Here is a 7,485-nt window from a genome sequence, read left to right as displayed (position 1 = left end):
AGATCTAGAATTTTGTGTATAAAATCTACAACCCTTAGAATTTTCTGAAGAACCTATAAAGAAGTATTCAATAGTTTTATTTGTTGTATATCTTTATTTTGTGGTAGTATAAGCACATATGCCCGAGAACCCCAAACTTTTAATTTACAAAGGTCTGGTTTCGTGTCAATCCATAATTCATATGGGGTTGAGAATATACTTGTACTATTAAGAGCCTCACTTCAAATATTAAGAGATAAATATGCATGGCTCATCATAGACTTGATCATATCTATTAAAGTTCTATTTCTTCTTTCAACTATACCATTTTCTTGTGTTGTATATGGCATGTTAATTTGGTAAATTATACCATGCTTTTTACTAAGCCGAGAAAAGTAGTCAAAGCAATATTCCATTATCCGTTCTAAAAATTCTGATTTGTTTATCGAGTTGATTTTCTATTTCAACTTAGAAGTTTTTGAATATTTTTAATGCATCTGATTTTCTATTGATAAGATATATATAACCATATCTAGAAAGGTCATATATTAATATAATAGAATAATTATTGTTTGTATATGTTTTTACATTTAATGGCATACGTATGTCACAAGTTTAAGAAGTTCGTTTGGGTTTTTACCTTTAGCAAAAATATTTTCTAGTTTATTTACCAAGAAGACATAGTTCACAAACTTGAAAAATAATTTATATCAAGTTAGGGAGTCCTCTTTTAACTAATTTATGCATTTTATTTTTATTTATATGTCTCAATCTCAGATGTCATAAATATGAATTATCGACATGAACATGAAAAGGAATCATCGATATAAGCAAAACGACATGAATATTCATTAAAATCGAATTGGTATAAATTGTTGACTTTTCTTCCCCATGCCAGTACTCGGCAATGCTCACTAATTGTGACTCAACCTAACCTGTGCTTTGTTGCATAACCCTTATCATCTAATCTGGGAACAAAAATCAAATTGAGCCTCATGTTAGGTACGTACAAAGTTTCAGTAAAGAAGAGAAGAATATCATTATATTCATGATAATATTGAAAAAGATGAAGTACTGTAAGTTATTTACAATCAACTAATATACTTGCTTACCCTTTGACCAATGGATCAAAGCATGCAAATTTGTTGGGACTGAGAAATATTTATGTAAGAAACTCCAAAAAGAGATTTTTTGATGTTTTAGTCATGCGAAGAAAAATTGTAAAAGATTGAAAAATACATGGTAAGATTATGTATGAATCGTTGGTCATGAGATATATAACCATATTAACATGAAAAGCCTCTTGATGAGGAAATTCTCTGATTATAGCTAAATTGGGAGAAAACACTATATGATCATTGCTTTCAAATAAACAATTAAAATTAAGTAGAGATTGGTAGGGTCCGTTGAACTACATTCAAAGAAAGATATAATCTCAAAGGATCAGCCCTTTATTAAAACTGCCGGTAGTGCCGACTTGAAATCATGCAAAACAAGGAAAGAAACTAGAAAAATAGGATAGGAAAAATAAAAAAAGCAAAATAACTAATTTTAAATTTAAATTAAACTAAAGAAAGGTATGATAAACTTATCTAAGGAAACATAGAGTTCAGGCTTGTATGAGGACCACAAGTTAATTTATACCTTGATGCCTGCTCTTTCGCATGAAAGAATGGGCTTAAAAGGGCTTTAGGGCCTTGGAGATCTTGCTCCTAGGGTTTTGAATATAAGGATTTTGTAGAAAAGTTTTAGAGAAAAATTGGCTTAGGGTTCTAGCCTAGGTTTATTTCCAACTAAGATAATGTCTTTGGGAATTTCTTGAATTTTCTTTAGAATTTTACTAGGAATTTGGTTTGTATGGATTTTCTATGAATTTTGAATATTTTTCGTATAGACGGTTAGGGGGTTTTATTTGGTAGGTCTAAAGCATCTTTCAATAAATATTCCCTTGAGCTATATTTTTTCTAGTTATTATTATTATTATTTTTTAAAAAATCCAACCAAAAATCTCACTCAAAGCTTATCCAAGCGAGTCAAACAGCCTTGCCAAGCTTCCAAAAAATCCGGAGTTTTCTAGAGCCTGGATTAGTCCCATTAACTCACAAAGTGGGGCCAAACTCCTTTTGTCAATAAAAGCCCACTGAATCCAACAACGGTTCTCTGGTCTAGTTTTAACACATCTTGGAACTGAGTCTTAGGAATTTTCAAATAGTTCTGACCGGATCTGAGGCTGATTTAGTAATTTTCTAAGGACCATTGTCACGTCCCAAGAATTTACAATATTGATATTCCTGAGATGTGACAGTCAAAATATATATACATCTCTTGATAGGACAAATTTACAATGGCGAATTCTTACAAAGTAACAAAAGACAGTTTAAGCATAACTACAATATATTCCAGAGTTGATCCTGACGAGCACTTAAAATGAAACCGCAGTTATCCTGAAAAATGTTTACCATAATTTGATGAGTTTGGCTATTCAGTAAGTGATCATCATAATCCTAAAAATAATCATGGTTGAAAGATATCAATATTTTCAAAAAAAAGATCTATTAACAGAAATGCATCAACAGTTTCACTTTCAAAAATACATAATTAAGTATAATCTGAATAGTTGAAATGCATATAACATTTTAACGTCAGTGCATAATTCAAAAGATTTCACAAAATACCCTACTGACGTCCCAAGTAGGTCACGTATATACCCCATCAGCGTCCTGATGGGTCCACTTAATCCCTATCGGCATCCCAGATAGGTCCACTTAATCCTTGCAAGTCTACTTATACCTCACCGGCGTACCAGATGAGTCCACTTAATCTCTACTGGCATACCGGATAGGCCCACTTATACCTCACTTGCGAACCGGATGAGTCCACTTGCATACTTAAAGTATTTCTAAATCTCTTTAAACATTCGAAAACAGTAATATCATGTACTCAACATATCACTGAAATTCTTAATATGAATTTCACTGAAACCATTAATAACAGTCACTTAAAATAACATTTCAAAAATAACCAGTCAAATATTTTGGGTTCAAATTTAGAAAGGTAGCAGTTCGTAAAGACATTTTAGCATAATTGCCAATCTAATATGTATAGAAAAATTCTTACAGAAATTCAAGAATACGGAATTATCACAATTTATGGGATGTTAATTCACAAATAAACATTTCACGGACAATGCTATAATCAATTGCAAAATATCAGTTTTCAAATAATAAAGCAATCATTTGTACATGAAATTTACAATGTCTAAATATTCAAAAACAGTAGAAAGAAATCTCACAATTTTACTAAAAGCAGGAATATCACATTTTATTTTTAATAATTTTACAGTATCTAAAATTTTCTAACAATAGACAAGAAAAATAAATAAATTTATTTTTCTAAGAATTTACAGCATTTAAGATTTCTAACATAGATAAAATATCACAATTTTATTAAAAAAGATTATTTTTCAAAATAATGAGGTCGCTTGCGCATAAAATTTATCGTGCCTAAAATTCATGATAATAAGCAGAAGTAATTATTTCATTTCATTTTTAAAAAGAAAGGATTATTTTTCAAGATAATGAAGTCACTTACCTAAAATATTTAAGAAGGAACTTTCGATAAAAATTAGGCTAGAGGGAGGAGCTCACTGTGTTTGTAAGAGGGAGAGCGAGAAAGGAGTTGTTAGGCGACGTCTTACCTTTCGTCCTAATTAATTTCTTTAAAACGCCTCCATCATGTGTATGAGGTGTTACGTAATTAACCACTTTTAACGCCTGAAAACCATGTCCACTAAAGGACATGGCAAGGCAGCAAAAGCTTTAGGTGAAAGCTTTTGAGAGTAGTGATGGTCCCTAAGGACCATCATGCTCATATGGACCATCACTTATTAAAAGTTTTTTTTTTCTTTTCTTTTTTTTTCTTTTTTTTTTTGAAATTTTAGGATTATTACATTCTTTCCCCCTTAAAGAAATTTAATCCTCTAAATTTGTGTACCTGATTGCCGAAAAAGATAGGGATATTTTTATCTGATATAGTCTTCTCGTTTCCAAGTCGACTCCTCTCTTGAATGGTACTGCTATAATATACGGACCAAATGAATCTCCTTGTTGCGCAACAAATGTACCATTTTATCCAGTATCAAAATTGGTTGCTCAATGAAGGATAGGTCTTTCCTGATCGGTAAAGGTTCATATTTCAAGATATGGGATGGGTCGGGCTGATGTTTTCGTAGTGATGATACATGAAAGACATTATGGACGTTTGTCAATTCGGGTGGTAAGGCAAGTCTATAAGCGACACTTCCGATTCTTTTCAAGATTTCAAATTGTCCGATGTAACGTGAGCTCAATTTTCTTTTCTTGCCGAATCTCATAATGCCTTTTATTGGTGAGATTTTTAAGAAAACTCGATCACCTTCTTCAAATTCAAGATCTCTCCGTCGGTTATCGACATAACTCCTTTGTCGACTCTGAGCTGTCCTGAGCCTTTCTCGAATTAATGTTATCTTATCTGTGGTTACCTGGACAATTTTTGGCCCCAAAAGCTTTCTTTCACCAACATCGTCCCAACAGATGGGTGACCTGCATTTCCTTCCATACAGGATTTCATATGGTGCCATCTGAATATTGGCTTGGAAGATATTATTATAAGCAAACTCAATCAGGGGTAAATGGTCATCCCAGCTTCCTGTAAAGTCAATGACACATGCGCTCAGTATATCTTTCGAGGTTTGGATGGTCGTCTCCGATTGTCCATCAGTTTGAGGGTGAAAGGCAGTGCTAAAGGTGAGTCTCGTCCCCATGGCTGACTATAGCCTAGCCCAAATTTTAGAAGTAAACCGAGTATCCCTGTCCAATACAATACTGACCGAAACTTCATGCAACCACACTATTTCCTTAATGTACAACTGGGCCAGTAGATCCAAATTGTACGTCGTGCGAATCGATAAAAAATGGGCAGCTTTGGTCAGTCGGTCCACAATGACCCAAATGCTATCATGTCCTGAATTTGTTCTAGACAAGCCAGAGACAAAATCCATAGAGATGTGCTCCCACTTTCACTCTGGCACGGGTAAAAGCTGCAACAACCCAGCGGGCCTTTGATGCTCAGCTTTTACTTACTGGCATGTTAGGCACTTAGACACAAATAATATTACCTCTTTTTTCATATTATTCCACCAAAAGGTTTTTTTCCAGGTTCTGATACATTTTAATACTTCCGGGATGTATCTATAACAAGAGTGATGTGCTTCTTCCAAGATAGCTTTCTTCACACTCCCATCATTCGAGACACAAACTCGACCTTTGAATCTTAGCAAATCCTCATTACATATAAATAATTCTTCTCTCTTTCAAAGCTTCACCTCTTCTACAATTGTTATAAGCTGATAATATTTCTTTTGTGCCGATCGAATCTGTTGGATTAATTGGGGTTCTGCCTTAATGTTGGTAATCATACTTACCATACCATTAATGGACGGAACCGGATGTCAATCCACTATTTCCTCTAACAATCTCTTTTTTTGGATCATTAGATGAGCTAAGACTCCCGCAGATTTTCTACTTAGAGCGTCGGCCACAACGTTAGCTTTTCTTGAATGATAATGGAATTGTACAATCATAATATTTTAAGAAATTCATCCATCTTATCAGCCGCATATTTAAATCTTTCTGAGAGAAGAGGTATTTCAAGCTCTTATTATCCATGTATATTTCGAATTGCTCACCATATAGATAATGGCTCTACATTTTCAAAGCGAATACTATTGCAGCCAGCTCTAAGTCATGAATTGGATATTTTTTCTCATATTCTTTCAACTGTCTGGATGCATATGCCACTACCTTCCCTTATTGCATTAATACACAATCCAAGCCTTTATGTGAAGCATCACTATAAATCACAAATCCCCCACTCCCCTCAGGAATTGTTAAAATAGGTGCCGAAGTTAATCGAACTTTTAGTTCTTGAAAACTCTCCTCACATTCACTTGTCCACTCAAATTTGATATTTTTCTGTGTCAATCGAGTTAACGGGGTCGCGATTCAAGAAAATCCTTCTACAAATTTTCTGTAATATCCTGCCAATCCCAAAAAACTTTGAACTTCAGTCACATTACTTGGTTGTTTCCAATAACAACCGCTTCAACCTTTGAAGGATCAACTGATAGACCTTCCTTTGATATGACATGTCCTAAAAATGTGACTTGTTCAAGCCACATTTATTAAGTTTGGCATACAATTTCTTTTCTCTTAATATTTGTTATACCATTCTTACATGCTGCTCATGTTCCTTTTGATTCTTGGAATAAATTAAAATATCATCAATGAATACCACAATAAATTTATTCAAAAAGGGCTTAAAGACCCGATTCATCAAATCCATAAATGCAGCCGGTGCATTGATTAATCCAAAATGCATGACTAAAAATTCATAATGGTCATACCTTGTTCTGAAAGCTGTCTTGGGAACATCTTCACTTTTAATCTTAAGTTGATGGTATCCAGATCTAAGATCAATTTTTTAAAACACTTGTGGTCCTTGTAATTGATCAAATAAATCATCAATTCTAGGTAATGGATACTTATTTTTCACTGTCACTTGGTTCAACTGTCTATAATCGATACACAATCTCATGGTCCCATCTTTCTTTTTAACAAACAATACCGGAGCACGCCAAGGTGACTCACTGGGCCTGATAAAACCTTTATCTAATAATTTTTTCCAATTGTTGTTTAAGTTCTGCAGGTGCCATTCTGTAAGGTGCCTTAGAAATTGGGGCTACCCCTGACAATAATTCAATAGAGAATTCAATTTCCTTGTCAGGCGGTAATCTTGGCAATTCTTCAAGGAAAACGTCGGGAAATTCTCGAATAACCGGAGTGGTATCCAAATTTATCTCTTCCTTCCTATCTTCTTTGATATAGGTAAGAAAGCCTTGATACCATTTTCGAAGGAGGCGATTAGCTCGAATACAGGAGATTAAATATGATGAGGAGTCTTCTTTGATACCATTGAAGTAAAATACTGGTTGATTCAGAATACTAAAGGTAACTATTTTCTCGTAACAAACAGTACTTGCATGGTATGCAGAAAGCCAATCCATGCCTAAGATTATATCAAAATCTTGAATTTCTAGGAGTATTAAATCAACCAACAGTTCATTTTCTTTTATCTTTATTACACAGGATTTGTACACTATATTGGTGTCACACGAATTTCCCATTGGTGTGGCTACCTCTAGAATGTATTCTAATTGTTCTGGCTCTACCTCTAAGCGGCATGCAAAGTGTGGTGACACAAATGAATTAGTAGATCCAGGATCAATCAAAACATAAACTACTTTTTGGAAGATAATAAGAGTACCTTGGATCACTGATTTTGAGGCCTGATCGTCTTGCTGGGTGATTGCAAATACTCTTCCCTTCATCTGAGGCTTTTGAGCTATCTCTCCCTACTTTGGAAGCTGTTGCATCTGTAAGCTAGAATATTCTCTAATATGGTGCCCCA

This window comes from Amborella trichopoda, chromosome 10 (assembly GCF_054954075.1).
Source record: "Amborella trichopoda isolate Santa Cruz 75 chromosome 10, AtrichopodaSantaCruz75HAP2 v2.0, whole genome shotgun sequence".
NCBI lineage: Eukaryota > Viridiplantae > Streptophyta > Magnoliopsida > Amborellales > Amborellaceae > Amborella > Amborella trichopoda.
Note: the sequence above shows the minus strand (reverse complement) of the source record.